The sequence below is a fragment of the Cervus canadensis genome, chromosome 9 (genome assembly GCF_019320065.1).
Source record: "Cervus canadensis isolate Bull #8, Minnesota chromosome 9, ASM1932006v1, whole genome shotgun sequence".
Taxonomy (NCBI): Eukaryota; Metazoa; Chordata; class Mammalia; order Artiodactyla; family Cervidae; genus Cervus; species Cervus canadensis.
This window is the reverse complement of record NC_057394.1, coordinates 43,863,366-43,886,625: the sequence shown is the minus strand read 5'-3', so window position 1 is coordinate 43,886,625 and position 23,260 is coordinate 43,863,366.

Sequence of the window (23,260 nt, the reverse complement as noted above, 5' to 3'; positions counted from 1 at the left end):
AAGATCTTCATGACCCAGATAATCATGATGGTGTGACCACTCAGAGTCAGACATCCTGGAGTATGAAGACAAGTGGGCCTTAGGAAGCATCACTATGAACAAAGCTAGTGGAGGTGATGGAATTCCAGTTGAGCTATTTCAAATCCTGAAAGAGGATGCTGTGAAAGTGCTGCACTCAAGATGCCAGCAAATTTGGAAAACTCAGCAGTGGCCACAGGACTGGAAAAGGTCAGTTTTCATTCCAATCCCAAAGAAAGGCAATGCCAAAGAATGCTCAAACTACTGCACAATTGCACTCATCTCACACGCTAGTAAAGTAATGCTTAAAATTCTCCAAGCCAGGCTTCAGCAATACATGAACCATGAACTTTCAGATGTTCAAGCTGGTTTTAGAAAAGGCAGGGGAACCAGAGATCAAATTGTCAACATCCGCTGGATCATCGAAAAAGCAAGAGAGTTCCAGAAAAACATCTATTTCTGCCTTATTGACTATGCCAAACCCTTTGACTGTGTGGATCACAATAAACTGTGGAACATTCTGAAAGAGATGGAAATACTAGATCACCTGACCTGCCTCTTGACAAACCTGTATGTAGGTCAGGAAGCAACCATTAGAACTGGACATGGAACAACAGACTGGTTCCAAATAGGGAAAAGAGTATGTCAAGGCTGTATATTGTCACCCTGCTTATTTAACTTATATGCAGAGTACATCATGAGAAACGCTGGGCTGGATGAAGCACAAGCTGGAATCAAGATTGCCGGGAGAAATATCAATAACCTCAGATATGCAAATGACAGCACCCTTACGGCAGAAAGTGAAGAAGAACTAAAGTGCTTCTTGATGAAAGTGAAAGAAGAGAGTGGAAAAGTTGGCTTAAAGGTTAACAATCAGAAAACTAAGATCATGACATCCAGTCCCATCTCTTCATGGCAAATAGATGGGGAAACAGTAGAAACGGTGGCTGACTTTATTTTTCTGGGCTCCAAAATCACTGTAGATGATAATTGAAACCATGAAATTAAAAGACACTTACTCCTTGAAAGGAAAGTTATGACCAACCTAGACAGGATATTAAAAAGCAGAGCCATTACTTTGCCAACAAAGGTCCGTCTGGTCAAGGCTATGGTTTTTCCAGTGGTCATGTACGGATGTGAGAATTGGACTATAAAGAAAGCTGAATGCTGAAGAATTGATGCTTTTGAACTGTAGTGTTGGAGAAGACTCTTGGAGTCCCTTGGACTACAAGGAGATCCAACCAGTCCATCCTAAAGGAGATCAGTCCTGGGTGTTTATTGGAAGGACTGATGTTGAAGCTGAAACTCCAATACTTTGGCCACCTGATAGGAAGAGCTGAATGATTTGAAAAGACCCTGATGTTGGGAAAGGTTTAGGGCAGGAGGAGAAGGGGACGGCAGGGGATGAGATGGTTGGATGGCATCACTGAATCAATGGACATGGATTTGGGTGGATTCTGGGAGTTGGGGATGGACAGGGAGGCTGGCATGTCATGGTTCATCGGGTCACAAAGAGTCAAACACAACTGAGTGACTGAACTCAACTGATCTGAACTGAGCTGCTTCCATTCAGTAGATCCTATCTATGGAATAGATAGGATTCCTATCTATGTAATACTATCTTTTTAGGATAAGGACCACTTCACTGCTGTCACATTTAATTCTTTTTTAAACCAATATTGCTTGTTATCTGACATTGGATGGAATCTTATTTATAAAGATCCAGGATGTAACTGAGAAATGAAGATAGTAAATGTCAAATTACATTTGCATAGAAGAACAAGTTATTATTGTTCTTTTTCAGATATTTGTTTTGGATTTAAAAATTCTACAAACTCTACTCTTCTTCCTCTGCAAGAATTGTACATGTTGTTGTTCAGTTATTAAGTTATTAAGTCATGTCTGACTGTTAATGACCCCATGTTCTGCAATATGCCAGGCTATCTGCTGGCTATCTCCCTGAGTTTGCTGCCCTCTGCTATCTCCCATATTTTTCTCAAATACACGTCCATTGGTCAATGATGATATCTATCTATCTCATACTCTGCCCCCCTTCTCCATTTGCCTTCAATCTTTTCCAACATCACAATCTTTACCAATGAGTTAGCTCTTTGTATCAGGTGGCCAAAATTTTGGAGCTTCACTAACAGTCCTTCCAGTGAATATTTAGGGTTGATTTCATTTCAGATTGACTGATTTGGTCTCCTTGAAGTCCAAGGGATTCTCAAGAGTCATTTCCAGTTGCTGCTGTTGCTGCTAAGTCATTTCAGTCTTGTCTGACTCTGTGCGACCCCATAGACAGCAGCCCACCAGGCTCCACCGTCCCTGGGATTCTCCAGGCAAGAACACTGGAGTGGGTTGCCATTTCCTTCAATGCATGGAAGTGAAAAGTGAAAGTGAAGTCACTCAGTCTGATCTGACTCTTAGCAACCGCATGGACTGCAACCTACCAGGCTCCTCCGTCCATGGGATTTTCCAGGCAAGAGTACTGGAGTGGGTTGCCATTGCCTTCTCATTTCCAGCACCACAGTTCAAAAGCATCAGTTCTTCAGGGTTTAGCCTTCTTTACGTTACAGGTATCTTATCCATCCATGACTAGTGGAAAAACCAACACTTCGGCAATACTGACCTTTTTCAGCAAAATGATGTCACTCATTTTTCAATACACTGTCTCAGTTCAGTTCAGCAGCTCAGTAGCGTCCCATTCTTTGTGACCCCATGGATTGCAGCACGCCAGGCTTCCCTGTCCATTACCAACTCCTGGAGCTTGTGAAAACCCATGCCAGTCAAGTCAGTGATGCCCTCCAACCATCTCATCCTCTGTCATCCCCTTCTCCTCCTGCCTTCAATCTTTCCCAGCATCAGGGTCTTTTCCTATGAGTCAGTTCTTCGATTCAGGTGGCCAAGGTACTGGAGCTTCAGCATCGGTACTTCCAATGAGTATTCAGGACTGATTTCCTTTAGAATTAACTGGTTTGCTCTCCTTGCAGTCCAAGGGACTCTCAAGAGCCTTCTCCAACCCTACAGTTCAAAAGCATCCATTAGTCAGCGCTCAGCTTTCTTTATAGTCTGACTCTCACATCCATACGTGACTAGTAAAAAAGAAAAAACAACAACAACATAGCTTTGACTAGATGGACCTCTGTCAGAAAAATAATGTCTCTGTTTTTTAATATGCTGTCTAGGTTGATCATAGCTTTTCTTCCATGGAACAAGCGTCTTCTAATTTCATGCCTGCAGTCATCAGTTACTGTGATTTTGGAGCCCAAAAAACTAAAGCTTGTTACTGCTTCCATTGTTTCCCCATCTATCTGCCATGAAGTGATGGGACCAGATGCCATGATCTTCGTTTTTTGAATGTTGACATTTAAGCCAATTTTTTCACTCTTTCACTTTCAAGAGGCTCTTCAGTTCTTTGCTTTCTGCCATAAGGGTGGCATCATCTGCATATCTAAGGTTATTGATATTTCTCCTGGCAATCTTGATTCCAGTTTGTCCTTCAACCACCCCGGCATTTTGCATGATGTACTCTATGTATAATTTAAATAAGCAGAGTGACAATATACAGCCTTGACATACTACTTTCCCAATTTGGAATCAGTCTGCTGTTCCACGTCCAGTTCTAACTGTTGCTTCTTGACCTGCATACAAATTTCTCAGGAGGCTGGTAAGGTGGTCTGGTATACACATCTCTAAGAATTTTCCACAGTTTGTTGTGATCCACACAATCAGAGGCCTTGGCATATTCAAAAAAGGAGAAGTATATATTTTTCTGGAACTCTCTTGCTTTTTCTATGATCCAGCAGATGCTGGCAATTTTATCTCTGGTTTCTTTGCCTTTTCTAAGTTCAGCTTGAACATCTGGAAGTTCATGGTTCATATACTGTTGAAGCCTGGCTTGGAGAATTTTGAGCACTACTCTGCTAGTGTGTGAGATGAGTGCAACTGAATGGTAGTTTGAACATTCTTTGGCATTGGGTTTCTTTGAGATTGAAATGAAAATCGACCTTTTCCAGTGCTGTGTCCACTGCTGAACTTTTCAAATTTTCTAGAATATTGAGTGCAGCACTTTCACAGCATCATCTTTTAGGATTTGAAATAGCTCAATTGGAATTCCATCACCTCCACTAGCTTTGTTTGTAGTGATGTTTACTAACACCCACTTGACTTCACATTCCAGGATGTCTGGCTCTAGGTGAGTGATCACACCATCATAATTATCTGTATCAGTAAGCTATTTTTTGTATAGTTCTTCTATGTATCCTTGACACCTCTTCTTAATATCTTCTGCTACTGTTAGGTCCATACCATTTCTGTCCTTTATTGTGCTCATCTTTGCATGAAATTTTCCTTTGGTATCTGTAATTTTCTTGAAGAGATATCTAGTATTTTCCATTCTGTTGCTTTCCTCTATTTCTTTGCATTGATCACTGAGGAAGGCTTTCTTATCTCTCCTTGCTATCCTTTGAAACTCTTCACTTAAATGGGTATATCTTTCTTTCTCTCCTTTGCCTTAATTTCTCTTCTTTTCCTAGCTCTTTGTAAGGTCTCTTCAGACAACCATTTTGCCTTTTTGAATTTGTTTTTTGGGGCATCATCTTGATCACTGACTTCTGTGCAATGTCACAAACTTCCATCCATAGTTCTTCAGGCACTGTCTAGGTTTGTCATAACTTTTCTTCCAAATAGCAAGTATCTTTTAATTTCATGGCTGCAGTTCTCCTTCACAGTGATTTTGGAGCCCAAGAAAATAAAATCTGTCTCTGTTTCCACCTTTTCCCCTTCTATTTCCCATGAAGTGATGAGACCAGATGCAATGATTTTGGTTTTCTGAATGTTGAGTTTTAAACCTCCTTTAGTCTCCACTTTCACCCTCCTCAATAGGTTCCTGTTTACTTTCTGCCATTAGAGTAATATTATCTGAGGTTATTGATATTTCTCCTGGAAAACTTGGTTCCAGCTTGTGATTCATCCAGCCTGGCTTTTCACAGGAGGTACTCTGTATGCAAATTAAATAAGCAGGGAATATGAAATACAACCTTGAAGTTCTCCTTTCCCAATTTTGAATCGCCTTGTTATTCCATGTCAGATTTTAATTGTTGTTTCTTGACCCACATACATGTTTCTCAGGGACAGATAAGGAAATTTTGTTGTTATTTGTTGATATTTGTTTTGGATTTACTGTACAAATTCCACTCTTTTTCCTCTCAAGAATTTTGTATACAGGACATTAAATCTGTAAGTTAAATTATATATATATATATCACTATTTTGTCATATAAAAACATGGAAAATATTTTGTCAGTCTCTGCATGAAAATTAGTCAATTTCTAAACAAGAGAAGGGACCGTCCCTCCACAAATGGATCATAATTCACACCTAACCATCTGGTTAAAGAATGTAGACAGAAAAGTTGAAGGCAAATGTAAAGTATTTAGTTCTTTTTCTCATTACATTGTGCCAGTCAGCCTCTGCTAGTTGTCTGTATCCTGATATGTAAGAACCTAAAACTGTGTTCTGGAATTCTCAATTGACTAATCATGATTTTATGACATTCAATTATGTATCATAATTGAGCTCTTGATGGGAGATCACCCTATGAAATTTTATGTTTACCAACAAGTTTCTATGCTTTTGTGCTAACTTCCTAAGGCTGCTATAAAAATTACCACAGCTGAGGTGACTTAAAACAACAGGATTATATTGTCTCACAGTTCTGGACTGCAGAAGTCTGAAATCAAAATGTTGGCAGGGTTGGTGACTACACAGAGACTCAGATAAAGAATCTGTTCAGACCTTTTCCTTAGACTCTGACAGTTGTTGGCAATCCTTAATATTCCTTAACCTGTGGCCATATAACTCTAATCTCTTCTTTTATTATCATGTCACATTCACCTCCTTTATCTTTGCTCTTTTTCTGTTCTTATAAAGACATTACTATGTAGAATTAGGGCTCACCCTATTCCAGAATGAAAGTGAAAGTGTGTTAATAGCTCAGTAGGTCTGACCCTCTGTGACCTCATGGACTATAGCCCGCCAGGTTCCTCGGTACATGGAATTCTCCAGGCAAGAATACTGGAGTGGGTAGCCATTTCCTTCTCCAAGAGATTCTTCCCAACCCAGGGATTAAACCCAGGTCTTCTGCATTGCAGGTGGATTCTTTGCTGTTCTAGCCACCAGCGAAGCCCTATCCCAGAATGACCTTACTGTAATAGAATTAAATTTATGAACGATCTTATTTTTAAATAGGATCACATTCACATGACACAATTCAACCATTAGTCCAAAAACCATGCCTTTCCTGATGCAAAATACATTCAACCCATCCCAGTATCCCCCAAAGTCTTAACACATTACAGCATCAAACTACAAAAATTTATATACACATCATAAACTCAAAACATCCTGAATCTCATCTTCAACATCATCTAAATAAAATATGGGTTCTATTTCCAGTTTTTTAAGGAATCTCCACACTGTTCTCCATATGACCCAGCAATTTCACTGTTGGGCATACACACCGAGGAAACTAGAATTGAAAGAGACACGTGTACCCCAATGTTCATCACAGCACTGTTTACAATAGCCAGGACATGGAAGCAACATAGATGTCCATTGGCAGACGAATGGATAAAAAAACAATGATACATATACACAATGGAATGTTACTCAGCTATTAAAAAGAATGCATTTAAATCAGTTCTAATGAGGTGGATGAAACTGGAACCTATTATACAGAGTAAAGTCATTCAGAAAGAAAAACACCTATACAGTATGTTAACACATACATACAGAATTTAGAAAGATGGTAACGATGACCCTATATGTGAGACAGCAAAAGAGACACAAATGTAAAGAACAGACATGGGTTCTGTGGGAGAAGGTGAGGGTGAGATGATTTGAGAGAAGAGCATTGAAACATGTATATTACCATATGTGAAATAGATTGCCAGTCCAGGTTCAATGCATGAGACCGGGTGCTCAGGGCTGGTTCACCGGGATGACCCTGAGGGATGGGGTGGGGAGGGAGGTGGAAGGGGGGTTCAGGATGTGGAACACATGTACACCCATTGACTGATTCATGTCAATGTATGGCAAAAACCACTACAATACTGTGAAGCAATTAGCCTCTACTTAAAATAAATACATTAAAAAAATAAGATATGGGTGAGATTGAGTATTTTCCAACTGAGGCAAATTTCTCTCCATCTGTAAACCTGTGAAACTTAGAAAACAAGTAATTTTCTTCTAAAATACAATTGTTGCCTAGGCAAACATTAGGCATTCCATTCCAGAATGGAGAAGTTAAAAGGGAAAAAAGAAAAACAGATTACAGATCCAAAGTAAGTTGAAATTCAGAATTCAGCAGGGAAAATTTAATTAGATCTTAAGGCCTGAGACAAAGCTAGGTGACTTAATGTTCTGTGCTATGGGCAGACTGGGGAGCAGCCTCAACTCCTCAGCTCTTGGTGATGACCTTGTCATTGGTAACAGTAGCGATCCTGTTGGCTTCTGAACCTCTCTCAAAGTCATCCTTTCCTTGAAGGATATCTTTTCTTGAAGGAATATATGGAGAAATGATGTGACTATATCCGCTTGATAACAGACAACCATATTAGATGAAAAAGAGTTCTTTTAAGAAGATGCTGTAATCAGCATCCGAGATGGCCCACAATGAGCCCTGCTTCCTGATTATCATACCTTCTTGTCTCCCACATGCTGCCAACATGTGTCTGAGGGTTCCCAGTGGAAGTAAGGTATGTTACACATGAAGAAACTGAGGTGCGGGAGGTTAAATGTGTTACCTATAATGTACGCATTGATTGGAGTAAAGATAGGAGACTCTTTCTCCAGAAACTAAGCTCTAAACCACTATGATATCATCTGAAAACAAAAGCATCCATATTTTGTACAATGCTGAATATAAGAGAAAGACCAATTTCACTAGTTTATTAAACTGAACCTTATCACTATTGTTAAAAGCTTTTGCTTTGGTCATTGCAACCACCTAGTTGTTTAATTTCACTGTACGCATATCTCTGAAAATGAATATCTCAGAAAATATACATATATCTCAGAAAAATAAATTTTAAAATTGAATGAAACAATTTTCTTATTGGCTTCTTTAATATGGCCCATTAATGATAAAATGTTGAATTAACTTTTTGATAAATTATAAAAAATTAATGTTAGTATATTTGTGTTTATGAACAATTCAGAATAAATACAGATAAATTAAGTCCTAATAGATTGGTACTATTCACAGACTAATTCACACAATTTACCATTTCATTCAAAATCATGTTGGCCATCATAATAGGGCTTCAAGTTTGACTTGCTACAGTAATGGTTATATTAAAGATGTCACTTATTGCTTTGGAAAAGTAGAGACAAATTTATTAACTGGAAAATGTCAACAATGAAAAAATGTTGGTATGACTATTGGGAGAACAGGAATGTAAAAATTATTTTCAACAACTCCTGTGTAGGTAATGAAAGTCATAATACAAACATGGAAGCAAAGTGCTAATCTTCAGAAAATAATTTACATAAGCTCTGATAGTATTTGTAAGTTGCTGAAGTATTTAATGTTTATAGTAAATCAGTTTAAAAAAAAATTGAATCAAATTTTGTATGAAGCAGTATCACAGAATAAGTAAATGGAAATAGTGTGTCTTGATGGCTTGAGTTTATATGAACGCATGCATTAAAGTATAATATTCATACAGATCTATTGTGAAACTAATTACTGTTACTACAGAACTAAAGCTATCTTAGAATAAAGATGTATCTTTAGTACATTGTTACATTTTGGCCTAAAGGTCATGTCATAAATTAAAGCTGAAATTAGTTCAGCAGGGTCCCATTACTTTTCCTTAGCATGAAATTTTAATAATATGACTTAGATTGACCTTCTTCTTCTATTGTTTCAAGATATCTTGTTAATATTCCTCCTTGGTATTATCTCTTTCCCATCAGCATATACTTTTTTCCCTCAAACAATGTATTTTATCTTCAATTGCACCTTATTCAGCTTGCCATCTGTTGAGCATTTGGATTTCAGCTGCAAATGCTGGCATAACTATTCTGTAGGGAAATTTTGCCAAATGACCATTCTTTCTCCAGTCATTCCTAAGACCACTATCATGTGCAGGTGTTCTTACTTTCTAGAAAATAAAATTACTATATTTAGAAAATAATGCTTTCAGTAAACAAATAACATGATAATTAAAAATATTTACTAAATCATTCAATGTACAAAGTATGTGTTGAAACTAATATCATTGTTGTTTTTGTCTGTTCCAACTGAAATCAAAAATACAATATTCAGAAAAACAATACAAATCAAATTCCTTAAAACATCAGTTTTGGCAAGACAGCTAGTAATTTTCATGCATAAAATGTTTGTCTTCATTTTATGCTGTAAAAATAAATAAATAAATAAAAAACTTACCAAAAAAAAAACCTTACATAAGTTGTTTTTCTCTCCCCCAATTATACCTTTTAGTGAGGGGGTTTCCAGGTGGTCCTAGTAGTAAAGAACATGCCTGCCAATGCAGGAAATGTAAGAGATGTGGGTTCAATCCCTGGGTAGGGAAGATTTCTTGGAGGAAGGCATGACAGCCCACTCCAGTATTTTTGCCTGGAGAATCCCACAGACTGAGGAGCATGGTGAGCTATAGTCTTTAGGGTCACAAAGAGTCACGACTGAAGCGACGTATCACACAAGTACACATATTTTAGTGCAGGTGAAAAAATTGTACATTTTGCTAACAGTTGATGAAATACCTACCACTTATGACTATTTGATTAATAGAAACGTCTTTTAAAACACAATTATGTAGTTTGTTTTGATTCATTTCAGAAAATAATCTGGAGCTATATTTACTGCTACAAAAAGTGAATATATTTTAGTGGAGGTGGAAAAATGTACATTCTAACTAATATTTGAAAAAATACTTAGTATTTATGATTGTTTGATTAATAGAAATGTCTTTTAAAATACAGTTATGTAGTTTGTTTTGATTTATTTCAGAAAATAATCTGGAGTTCCTTTTACTGCTACAAAAAGTGAAATTTACATGTAAATAGATGTCAGTCACTATTTAGAAACATAAAAGCCCCTCTGAGTCATTCACGTAATTTTTGTTCATATTTGATAAGCGTTAAAATAATTTAACCGGTGCATCTCTATTAATATATGTATTCTATTTTCATTCCATATTGTTATTTAATAATCCAAATCTAAAGTGAAGGTGAAAGTCCTCTGCCATGTCTGATTTTTTGTGACCACATGGATGGTAACAGTCCATGGAATTCTCCAGGCCAGAATACTGGAATGGGTAGCCATTCCCTTCTCCAGGGGATCTTCCCAACCGAAGGATCAAATCCAGGTCTCCCGCATTGCAGGTAGATCCCCTACCAGCTGAGCCACCAGGGAGATCTGTTGTGAAATTTTCAATTTATATGCCACTCTTGTCTAAACATGTAAGTCTGCATATAATTAGCTTACTAAATTTTATTTTAAAACTCCCTGATATATTTAATAAATCCAAAGTGTGTAGTAGAATATATGGAACTAATTTTTATTTGTATCAGTAGCCCAAAATATAGCTGCTGCTTCTGCTTTTTGTTCCTGTCTCTCCTGTGATATACTATTAGCCATCAATATGGTGTTAATGGAGAAAAAGCACTAGGTCAGAGGTGAACTCTATCAACCTGAGAAGTCAAAAAAAATTTATGAAAATAGATTTTATATAAATTTTAAATAACAGACTCTTTTTTTTTTTAGGCTCTTATTTTTAAATGGAAACAGATCGTTCTAGGCAACAGCCAGCTGTCACACAGAGATGATAAATAATTGAGAAGTTGTTTTATCATTGTCCTAAGTATATTTCATCCACTAAGAGAAAACTTGATTACAACACAATTAGTACTGAGGCATTCTGAGTGGAAAATGTACACTGTACAAAAAAAAAATCTTTTCTTTTTCTCCAGAAAAATAAAATTTCTCATGACACATATGAATAACATTTACTGTTCTTCTGAAACCCAGTGGAAATTAATAGTTGTGTTAAACAGGAAATCAGTTGAGTAAAATGAGTCCTTAGCTGATAAAAGCATCAATTAAAAAGTCAGGGAAGTGATGTACTTAGCTATTAAATGCTGACAAGCACATCATTTAAAATCTGGAAGTTAAAAGTGGATTTTCAAATCTATGAAGCTGAGAACATTAAAGCCAATAAAAATTGGAACGAATTAGAAGGAAGAAATAGTTTAAAGATGAAACTGAACACCTGTGAATTTGGGATCATTTTGTAAACATTTTACATGATATTGAACTCACATCTCTAAAACTGATAAGAATTTGTGAAATGAAATGTGCTTTTCCCACTATCAGAAATTCTGCTGACCGCACGGTTTCATGTATGTTTATATATCAAAGACTGAGTTTTGGGTTATGGACAAGAGACTAGGCACATTTACTCTACTCTTCATCAAGTGTAAAATGAAAATACAAACACACACAGAAGTGAAAACTATGAGCAGATATCTGTCAGGCAGGATTAATTTTTCATTGTTCTTTCACTATACTATATAATAATATATCTACATGAAATTTTATTTAAGTACTGGAAGTGTATAAACATCTATTTTCTAAATAAAATAATTTATCAATGCAATGAACTGATTGCCCATAAAAATATTGTGCAGTTACAATGTTTTAAAATATTAACCACAGGATTAATTTTGAGGAAAATCTTTATATATTGAAATACTTGGTCTTGGAAGATCAAGCTATTTTATTTATATGTTGTTTATATATACATATATATACATGTATATATATAGTGCTAGCTATTTGAAGAAACTAAGAACATCAAGTGTATTAGCTTCTTTAGATGAAAAAGTATTATTTCTATAAATAAGACAGATTATTATATAGCTAATTGGGAGCTTATTCTTTTATAGGGCTTCATCTTTGCATTAACTTCAGTTCAGTTCAGTTCATTTCAATTCAGTCACTCAGTTGTGTCTGACTCTTTGTGACCCCATGAATCACAGCACACCAGGCCTCCCTGTCCATCACCAACTCCCGGAGTCTACCCAAACCCATGTCCATCGAGTCGGTGATGCCATCCAGCCGTCTCATCCACTTTCATCCCCTTCTCTTGCCCCCAATCCTTCCCAGCATCAGGGTCTTTTCCAATGAGTCAACTCTTCGCATGAGATGGCCAAAATATTTGAGTTTCAGCTTCAGCATCAGTCCTACCAATGAACACCCAGGATTGATCTCCTATAGGATGCACTGGTTGGATCTTCTTGCAGTCCAAGGGACTCTCAAAAGTCTTCTCCAACACCACAGTTCAAAAGCACCAATTCTTCAGCTCTCAGCCTTATTCACCACCCAACTCTCACATCCATACATGACTACTGGAAAAACAATATCCTTAACTAGGTGGACTTTTGCTGGCAAAGTAATGTCTCTGCTTTTAAATATGCTATCCAGGTTGGTCATAACTTTCCTTCCAAGGAGTAAGCATATTTTAATTTCATGGCTGCAATCACCATCTGCAATGATTTTGGAGCACAAACAAATAAAGTCTGACACTGTTTTCACTGTTTTGCCATCTATTTCCCATGAAGTGATGGGACCAGATGCCATAATCTCAGTTTTCTCAATGTTGAACTTTTTAAGGTAATTTTTTTCACTCTCCTCCTTCACTTTCATCAAGAGGCTTTTTAGTTCCTCTTCACTTTCTGCCATAAGGGTGGTGTTATCTGCATATCTGAGGTTACTGATATTTCTCCCAGCAATCTTGATTCCAGCTTGTGCTTCCTCCAGCCCAGCATTTCTCATGATGTACTCTGCATATAAGTTAAACAAGCAAGGTGACAACATACAGCCTTGACGTACTCCTTTCCCTATTTGGAACCAGTCTGTTGTTCCATGTCCGAAGGTTCTAACTGTTGCTTCCTGACCTGCATACAGGTTTCTCAAGAGACAGGTCAGATGGTCTGATATTCCCATCTCTTTCAGAGTTTTCCATAGTTTATTGTGATCCACACAGTCAAAGGCTTTGGCATAGTCAATAAAGCAGAAGTAGATGTTTTTCTGGAACTCTCTTGCTTTTTCGATGATCCAGCGGATGTTGGCAATTTGACCTCTGGCTCCTCTGCCTTTTCTAAAGCCAGCTTGAACATCTGGAAGTCCATGGTTCACGTGTTGCTGAAGCCTGGCTTGGAGAATTTTGAGCATTACTTTACTAGCATGTGATAGCAAAGAATGCAACTGCACACATTTAAAAGAAAAAAAGAAAAACAAGCCTATAACACTTAAAATAAGTATACAAATAGAATACCTTTAGCAAAAAGCAATTCATTAATTTTTATACATAGATATATTTTCTAAAAAAATAATATAAGTGAATGTAAAAGCAAATAATTTGCTGTATATTAGAAACCGATCCCTATCTGAGCCTCAATTTCAACTTATTTATATGTCCATATGTATGTATATACTTACATGTGCCTGTGTGCATGCTCAGTTGTTTCAGTCATGTCCCACTCTTTGTGATGCTAGGACTGTAACCCACCAGGCTCCTCTCTTCATGAGTTTCTCCAGGCAAGAATATTGAAGGGGGTTGCTATGCCTTCCTCCAGGGGACCTTCCTAACCCAGGAATCAAACTCACATCTCCGGTGTTTCCAGCACTGCAAGCAGATTCTTTACCACTGAGCCACCTGAGAAGCCCTGTACACAAATATATGTTCATATATATATATGAGAAACAGATATTGACACTCTCTTTATATGTAAATATGTTTTCAATAATTTATATATGTGTATATGTATATGTAGGCATAACCTTCCCAGGGGGCACTAGTGGTAAAGAACCTGCCTGCCAATGCAGGAAACAAGAGTTGTGGGTTCTATCCCTCGGTCAGGAAGATCCCCTGGAGAAGGGCATGGCCAGCCACTCCAGTATTCTTTCCTAGAGAATCTCATGGACAGAGGAGCCTGGTGGGCTACAGTCCATACAGTTGCAAAGAGTTGAACACGACTCAAGCGCACACACACACACATATATATGTGTATTTATAAAATGTATATACATATGTTTACACATATCTATATGTATGTATACATGTGTAAGTTGTCTGTATATATGTTAACATGTGTATATATAAGTATACAAGGAAATTATTTTAAATTACATATGATCACAAACTAGTGGTTACTAATGGGAAGGGAAAAGGGGGAATGGACAAGATAGAGATAGGGAATTAAGAGGTACAAACTATAATGTATAAAATGAATAAGATGCAGGATATATAGCACAACACAGAATATAGCCAACATTTTATAATAACTGTAAATGACATAACATTTCAAAATTATGAATCTGTGCTGTATATCTGAAACATAACTGCATATCAATCACATCTCAACTAAAATAATAAAATGAATTAAATGTAATCAATGGTGATCTTATAAATAATAGTAAATAACAAATATCTTTGGGGAGGGAACCAAAACAATTTGTCTCCCTCACCGATTTCTAAACCAATCTCCATAGCTGATGTCAAGCTGATGATGTGATTTCTACTGATCTGCATGATTCATGAACTTGCAAACAATAGGTCTTCACAAGGCAATAAGTGCTTATTCCAGTACATCACCTGATGTAGTGTACAATAAATGTGATTAGAAGAATTTAACTGTTGTTTTAAAATTTTAAGACATTTATAATAATGAATATCAACACATAAAATAATATTACTAATTAAAACACAATTTTACTCAGTATAAAAAAGTGAATAGTACTTATAACAATAGAGACTTTGTAATATGTTTTGATCTGTGTTGTTCTGTTAGTTTCTATCCACATGTATTTGTTCCAAAATTGTAATTTTCCATACTGTAGCTTTTTCATGCATTTTGTTTTCATTTTAATTTTCTCCTATATTACATTTAATGTTTTTTTTTTTTATTTTAAAAATAAAACAAATTAGTAAAAGAGCAATCTGGCTACTCAATTTTGGTGAACTACAAAACAAAACAAGCAAGCAAACAAACAAACAAACAAACAAAAACACTTCATCCTTAGCAGTGTTCTTTTAGTGGCCTCATTAAAACACATTTACCAAAAGATAGAAATTACTTTGCATTATATGATTAATAGTATTTTCCTATTTTTCAAAATTTCACATACTTTGTTTTTCTTCTTTCACTTGGATTGTTCTACAGTTTGTCCATTATACAATTTAACATAAATATCTTAAATCTTTTATTATGAAATTTTCCTTAACATGTCCAGGAATGAACATGATTTCTGAGCCCAATGTTAATTTTTTTTAAGCATGCTTTAAATAATCATGCAATATCTCATGTTCATTAATATTCACCATCTTATAGATGATAGCAAAATTCAGAAGATAAAATAAAATGCCAATTAAGTCATTCATTGCATTTTTAACTTCCTGCAATGTGTTTCCCAAATGAAGTTAATTTTTTTTCTTCTATATCTTAATTGGAAAGATACACCTCTTGATTATTTAGAAAATGTTTTTGTAAATAAATACTACCTATATATTTTAATAGGGTTCCCTTAGAGCTCAGTTGGTAAAGAATCTGCCTGCAATGTAGGAGACTCTGGTTCAATTCCTGGGCTGGGAAGATCCCTTGGAGAAGGGATAGGCTACCCACTGCAGTATTCTTGTGCTTCCCTTGTGGCTCAGCTGGTAAAGAAGCTGCCTTCAATGTGGGAGACCTGGGTTTGATCCCTGGTTTGGGAAGATCCCTTGGAGGAGGGAAAGGCCACCTGCTCCAGTATTCTGGCCTGGAGAATTCTATGGACTGTATAGTCTGTGGGGGTCACAAATAGTTGGACATGACTGAGCAACTTTCGCTTTCATATATTTTAATGGAAATAACCCCCAAATAGTAACACATATCTTAAACCAATGTAGTATGTGCAAAATGAGTGTTCATATGCTGTCAAGATTGATGCATAAACTATTCTGAGATAAATTTCTTAAATAATTGGAGTCACTTTGTTTATCATATGATCATGTTTCTTATATTAGCTTGGTAAAGGCAGAGCATTCAAGAGTTAAAAAGAATCTTTAAAATATTTTAAATTTTAATACTATTAATATATAAATAAAGAAGCATTTCAGACAGGTTAAATAAAATAATGGAGCCAGAGTTTATTCATATTCTATAAACTTAGTATAATTCCCTTATCAATATCCTACTATACAATAGTTATTTTGCATAGTTATAGTAGTACAAAGTTTAAGGGCATGCTCCTTGCTTTCTGGATCAAATTTTTAGGTAAGGAAGACATGTGATCTTAATATATTAATATTTAAGCTGGATAAGTACTATAATTGAGATTTGTACAAGATATTTTTGAGTACATGAGAGAGAGAAATTAAATCTTCATGAAAGTAAGATTTAAAATGAAAAAAAAAAAGTCTTAATAGAGGAAGTGTTATTTTATCTAAGTACTTCATGTTTGAAAAAAGGGCTACAAAAATAGTGTTTTATATGCAAAGGAGAAAAATTTTAAAACTAAAACTGAACAAGATGTAGTTTCTGCACTTTTCTCTATCCCCACAACTAAGTACATCTGAAAACTCTGGAAAATCATAAGAGACTCAGAATGATAGTCAGTCTGGCCCAAGATCTTGGAACATAAGGAAAAACAAGTCATTAAGCTCCATGTTTTTTATTTTGTTTGTTGATATATTCTGGTCTGGGTGAAAAAGATGTTGGCATCCCGGAAAACCCAGCTGAGGCAGAAAATAAAGTCCCTAGAAAAGCCTGTTTACTTTAGCAAAAGGATTAATAAAGGGACAGTCTACCAAACAGAAGTTTTTAGACAACAACTGCCCAATGTATGTCAAAGCTAAATTTCTCTCTCTTATCATGAGGAAATTCAACCAGGTTTATAGAATACAAGCAGAAGACTGTCTGTCTACATGATTCTGGAAAAATTCCTTAATCTCTAAATTGAGTTTTCTCATTTATATATTAACCAATGAACTACTAAATAAAATGAAGGTCGAAGAGTAAGTCTTAAGGGAAACAAAAATATACTGAATTGAATGATATAGAAATATAGCATATCAAAATTTATAGGTCACAGCTAAGCAGTGCTGAAATGAAAATTTATGCCACACACTGTTTACCATATCTCAGAATAGAGGAAAGTTCTCAAATCAATAATTTAAGCTCTCTCCTCAAGAAATAAGAAAAGCAAGGGCAAAATGAACCCAAAGCAAGAGATAAAAAGCACACTATGGATAAGAGAAGAAAAAGCAAATTTAAGCAGAAAATAAGAGAAGATGGACAAAAATCAATGAGAGAAGTATCTGGTTCTTCAAAAATAAATTCAATGAAAATTGAAAAAAGTGGAACTGACAATGACTAACTAAATAACACAATTCATCAATTTTAGGCATCCCTAATGCACCATTAAAAGGGAATATTATCAAAAAATTTACAAGCATGCTTTTAAGATACAGTGAATTCAGTTCCAGGCCATTTCACATACCACAATAAAACAAGTCACAGATTTTTTTTTGGTTTTATAGTGCATTATGTTTATACTTTAGTTTATTGTGTGCAATAACATAATGTCTACAATGCAAATGTATATATCTTCATTTAAAAGATACTTTATTGCTAAAAATATTAACCATCACATGAGCATTCAGTGAGTCATAACACTTGGTAAGTCCAGGGCCTTGTCTGAATGTTGGTGACTGCTGACTCTCAGATGATGGTTCCTGAAGGCTGAGATGGCTGTGGCAATTTCTTAAAATAAGACAATAACAAAGTTTGCCACACTTTTTACTTTCTTTCACAAACAATTTCTCTGTAGTATGTAGTGCCGTTTCATCTACAGTAGTACTTCTCTCTAAATTGTAGTTCATGCCTCAGATACTGCTGCTGTTACATCAAAGACATTATGTAATATTTTTAAATATTTTGTGGTTATTTTAACAATCTTCACAGTATCTTAACCAGGAGGACATTCTGCCTCAAAAATCCATTTTCTTTGCTCATCCATAAGAAGCAACTCTTCTGTGAAAGTTTTATTATGAGATCACAGCAGTTCAGTCACATCTTCAAGCTCCACTTCTAATTCTCGATCTCTTACTATTTCTACTACATGTGCACCTCCACCTTAAGTCTTGAACCCCTTAAAGACATCCATGAGGGTTGGAATCAATTTCTTCCAAACTCCTATCAATGCCAATATTTTGATTTGTTTCTAAGAACAGTAAATGTGTTTGGTGGCATCTAAATTGGATAATCTCTTCCAGAAGGTTTTTTTTTTTTTTTTTTTTTTATTTTTCCAGTGGGTTTTGTCATACATTGATATGAATCAACCATGGATTTACATGTATTCCCAATCCCGATCCCCCCTCCCACCTCCCTCTCCACCCGATTCCTCTGGGTCTTCCCAGTGCACCAGGCCGGAGCACTTGTCTCATGCATCCCACCTGGGCTGGTGATCTGTTTCACCATAGATAGTATACATGCTGTTCTTTTGAAATATCCCACCCTCACATTCTCCCACAAAGTTCAAAAGTCTGTTCTGTATTTCTGTGTCTCTTTTTCTGTTTTGCATATAGGGTTATCGTTATCACCTTTCTAAATTCCATATATATGTGTTAGTATGCTGTAATGTTCTTTATCTTTCTGGCTTACTTCACTCTGTATAATGGGCTCCAGCTTCATCCATCTCATTAGGACTGGTTCAAATGAATTCTTTTTAATGGCTGAGTAATATTCCATGGTGTATATGTACCACAGCTTCCTTATCCATTCATCTGCTAATGGGCATCTAGGTTGCTTCCATGTCCTGGCTATTATAAACAGTGCTGCTATGAACATTGGGGTGCACGTGTCTCTTTCAGATCTGGTTTCCTCAGTGTGTATGGAGCTAACACCTATCTTACTCAAACTCTTCCAGAAAATTGCAGATGAAGGTAAGCTTCCAAACTCATTCTATGAGGCCACCATCACCCTAATTCCAAAACCAGACAAAGATGCCACAAAAAAAGAAAACTACAGGCCAATATCACTGATGAACATAGATGCAAAAATCCTTAACAAAATTCTAGCAAACAGAATCCAACAACATATTAGAAAAATCATACACCATGACCAAGCGGGCTTTATCCCCAGGAATGCAAGGATTCTTTAATATCTGCAAATCAATCAATGTAATACACCACATTAACAAATTGAAAGATAAAAACCATATGATTATCTCAATAGATGCAGAGAAAGCCTTTGACAAAATTCAACACTCATTTATGATTAAAACTCTCCAAAAAGCAGGAATAGAAGGAACATACCTCAACATAATAAAAGCTATATATGATAAACCCACAGCAAGCATCACCCTCAATGGTGAAAAATTGAAGGCATTTCCCCTGAAATCAGGAACAAGACAAGGGTGCCCACTCTCACCACTACTATTCAACATAGTGTTGGAAGTTCTGGCCACAGCAATCAGAGCAGAAAAAGAAGTAAAAGGAATCCAGATAGGAAAAGCAGAAGGTTTTTAATTTACTATGCGCAGATCCATCAGAGCACATTTGATATATATAAGACTTGAATTTTCAGATTATTCCTTGATCCATGGGCTGCAGAATAGATGTTATGTGAGTGGGCATGAGAACAACATAAATTTCATAATATTACACATCTTCATCAGAGCTTTTGGCTGACAGGTTAAATCATCAATAAACAATAATACTTTGAAAGGAGATAGTAGCTCTCAAGAGTGACTTAGAATATTCAGTACACCATGTTGTAAGCCAATGTGTTGTCATTCAAGCTTTGTTTTTCCATTTATAGAGTACAATGAGAGTATACTTAGCATATTTCCTAAGGGTCTTCAGTTCAGTTCAGTCTATCAGTCATATCCCATTCTTTGTTACCCCATAGACTGTAGCATGCCAGGCTTCCCTGTCCACCATGAAAATCTGGAGCCTAAACTCATGTCCAACGAGTCAGTAATTCCATCCAACCATCTCATCCTCTGTCGTTCCCTTCAACTCCTGCCTTCAGTCTTTCCAAGCCTCAGGGTATTTTCCAATAAGTCAACTTCACATCAGGTGGCCAAAGTATTGGAGTTTCAGCTTCAGCATTAGTCTTTCCAATGAGTATTCAGGACTGATTTCTTTTAGGATTGACAGGTTTGATCTCCTTGCAGTTCAAGGGACTCTCAAAAGTCTTCTCCAACCCCACAGTTCAAAAGCACCAATTCCTCACTGCTCAGCCTTCCTCTTTTTTTTTTTTTTCCCATTTATTTTTATTAGTTGGAGGCTAATTACTTTACAATATTGTGGTGGTTTTTGCCATACACTGACATGAATCAACGATGGATTTACATGTATTCCCCATCCTGATCCCCCCTCCCACCTCCCTCTCCACTCGACCCCTCTGGGTCTTCCCAGTGCACCAGCCCTGAGCGCTTGTCTCATGCATCCAGCCTGGGCTGGTGATCTGTTTCACCCTTGATAATATGTTTCTCTCAAAGCATCCCACCCTCGCCTTCTCCCAGAGTCCAAAAGTCTGTCTGTACATCTGTGTCTCTTTTTCTGTTTTGCATATAGGGTTATCATTGCCATCTTTCTAGATTCCATATATATGTGTTAGTATACTGTATTCATCTTCATCTTTCTGGCTTACTTCACGCTGTATAATGGGCTCCAGTTTCATCCATCTCATTAGAACTGATTCAAATGAATTCTTTTTAATGGCTGAGTAATATTCCATTGTGTATATGTACCACAGCTTCCTTATCCATTCGTCTGCTGATAGGCATCTAGGTTGCTTCCATGTCCTGGCTATTATAAACAGTGCTGCAATGATCATTGGAGTGCACGTGTCTCTTTCAGATCTAGTTTCCTCAGTGTGTATGCCCAGAAGTGGGATTGCTGGGTCATATGGCAGTTCTATTTCTAGTTTTTAAGAAATCTCCACACTGTTCTCCATAGCAGCTGTACTAGTTTGCATTCCCGACAACACTGTAAGAGGGTTCCCTTTTCTCCACACCCTCTCCAACATTTATTGCTTGTAGACTTTTGGATAGCAGCCATCCTGACTGGCATGTAATAGTACCTCATTGTGGTTTTGATTTGCATTTCTCTGATAAGTGATGTTGAGCATCTTTTCATGTGTTTGTTAGCCATCTGTATGTCTTCTTTGCAGAAATGTCTGCTTAGTTCTTTGGCCCATTTTTTGATTGGGTCATTTATTTTTCTGGAATTGCCACTCAGCCTTGTTTACGGTCCAACTTTCACACTGATATGTGACTACTGGAGAAACCATAGCTTTGACTAGATGGACCTTTGTTGGCAAAGTAATGTCTCTGATTTTAATATGATGTCTAGTTTGGTCGTAACTTTTCTTCCAAGGAGCAAGTGTGTTTTAATTTCGTGGCTGCAGTCATCATCTGAGGTGATTTTGAAGCCCCCCCAAATAAAGTCTCTCACTGTTTCTGTTGTTTCCCCATTTATTTGCCATGGAGTGATGGGACCGGATGCCATGATCTTAGTTTTCTAAGTCTTGTGCTATAAGCCGACTTTTTCTCTCTCCTTTTTCACTTTCATCAAGAGGCTCTTTAGTTCTTTACTTTCTGCCATAAGGGTGGTGTCATCAACAATATATGAGATTGTTGATATTTCTCCTGGAAATCTTTTTTTTTTCCTCCTTGAAGGACAAGTTTATTTTATTTTTATTTTATTTTTTATTGAAAGAAAATTGCTTTAGAGAATTTTGCTGTTTTCTGTCAAACCTCAACATGAATCACTCATAGGTATACATATATCCCCTCTCTTCTGAAACTCCCTCCCATCTCCCTCCCCATCCCACCATTATTAGACAAATGCAAATCAAAACTACAATGAGATATCACCTCACACTGGTCAGAATGCCCCTCATAAAAAAGTCTACAAACAGTAAATGCTGGAAAGGGTTTGGAGAAAAGGAATACTCTTACACTGTTGGCAATGTAAGTTGATACAGCCTTTATGGAAGACAGTATGGAGATTCCTTAAAAAAAAAAAAAAAACCTAAGAATAAAACCACCATATGACCCAGCAATCCCATTCCTAGGCATATACCCTGAGGAAACCAAAATTGAAAGAGATGCATGTATCCCATTGTTCATTGCAGCACTATTTTTAATAGCTAGAACATGAGAGCAACCTAGATGTTCTGGCAATCTTGATTCCAGCTTGTGCTTCATCCAGCCCGGCATTTTGTGTAATATATTACATAAACAAGTTTAAGTAAGCCAGGTGACAATAAACAACCTTGACGTGCTCCTTTCCCTATTTGGAGCCAGTCTATTGTTCTATATCCAGTTAACTGCTACTTCTTGACTTGCATACAGATTTCTCAGGAGGCAGGTAAGGTGGTCTGGCATCCCCATCCCTTTAAGAATTTTGTACAGTTTGTGGTAATCCACATAGCCAAAGGCCTTGTCATAGTCAATAAAGCAGAAATATATATTATATATATATATATATATTCCCCCCCCCCCCTCCTGGAACTCTCTTGCTTTCTTGATGATCCAGCAGATGTTGGCAATTTGATCTCTGGTTCCCCTGCCTTTTCTAAATTCATCTTGGCCATCTGGAATTTCATGGTTCACATACTGCTGAGGTCAGGCTTGGAGAACTTTGAGCATTACTTTGCTATCATGTGAGATGAGTGCAAATGAGCAGTAGTTTGAGCATTCTTTGGCATTGCCTTTCTTAGGGATTGGAATGAAAGCTGACCTTTTCCAGTCCTGTGGCCTCTGCTGAGTTTTCCAAATTTGCTGGTGTATTAAGTGCAGCACTTTCACAGCGTCGTCTTTTAGGATTTGAATTACCTCAACTGGAATTCCATCACCTCCACTAGCTTTGTTCATAGTGATACTTCCTAAGGTCCACTTGACTTCCTATTCCAGAATGTCTGGCTCTAGGTGAGTGAGCACACCATCATGGTTATCTGGGTCATGATCTTTTTTTATAATTCTTCTGTGTATTCTTGCCACCTCTTTTTAATATCTCCTACTTTTGTTAGATCCTTTATTGTGTCCATCTTTGCATGAAATGTTCCCTTGATATCACTAATTTTCTTGAGATTTCTGGCCTTTGCCATTCTATTGTTTTCCTCTATTTCTTTGCACTGATCACGGAGGGCCATGGGATTACTG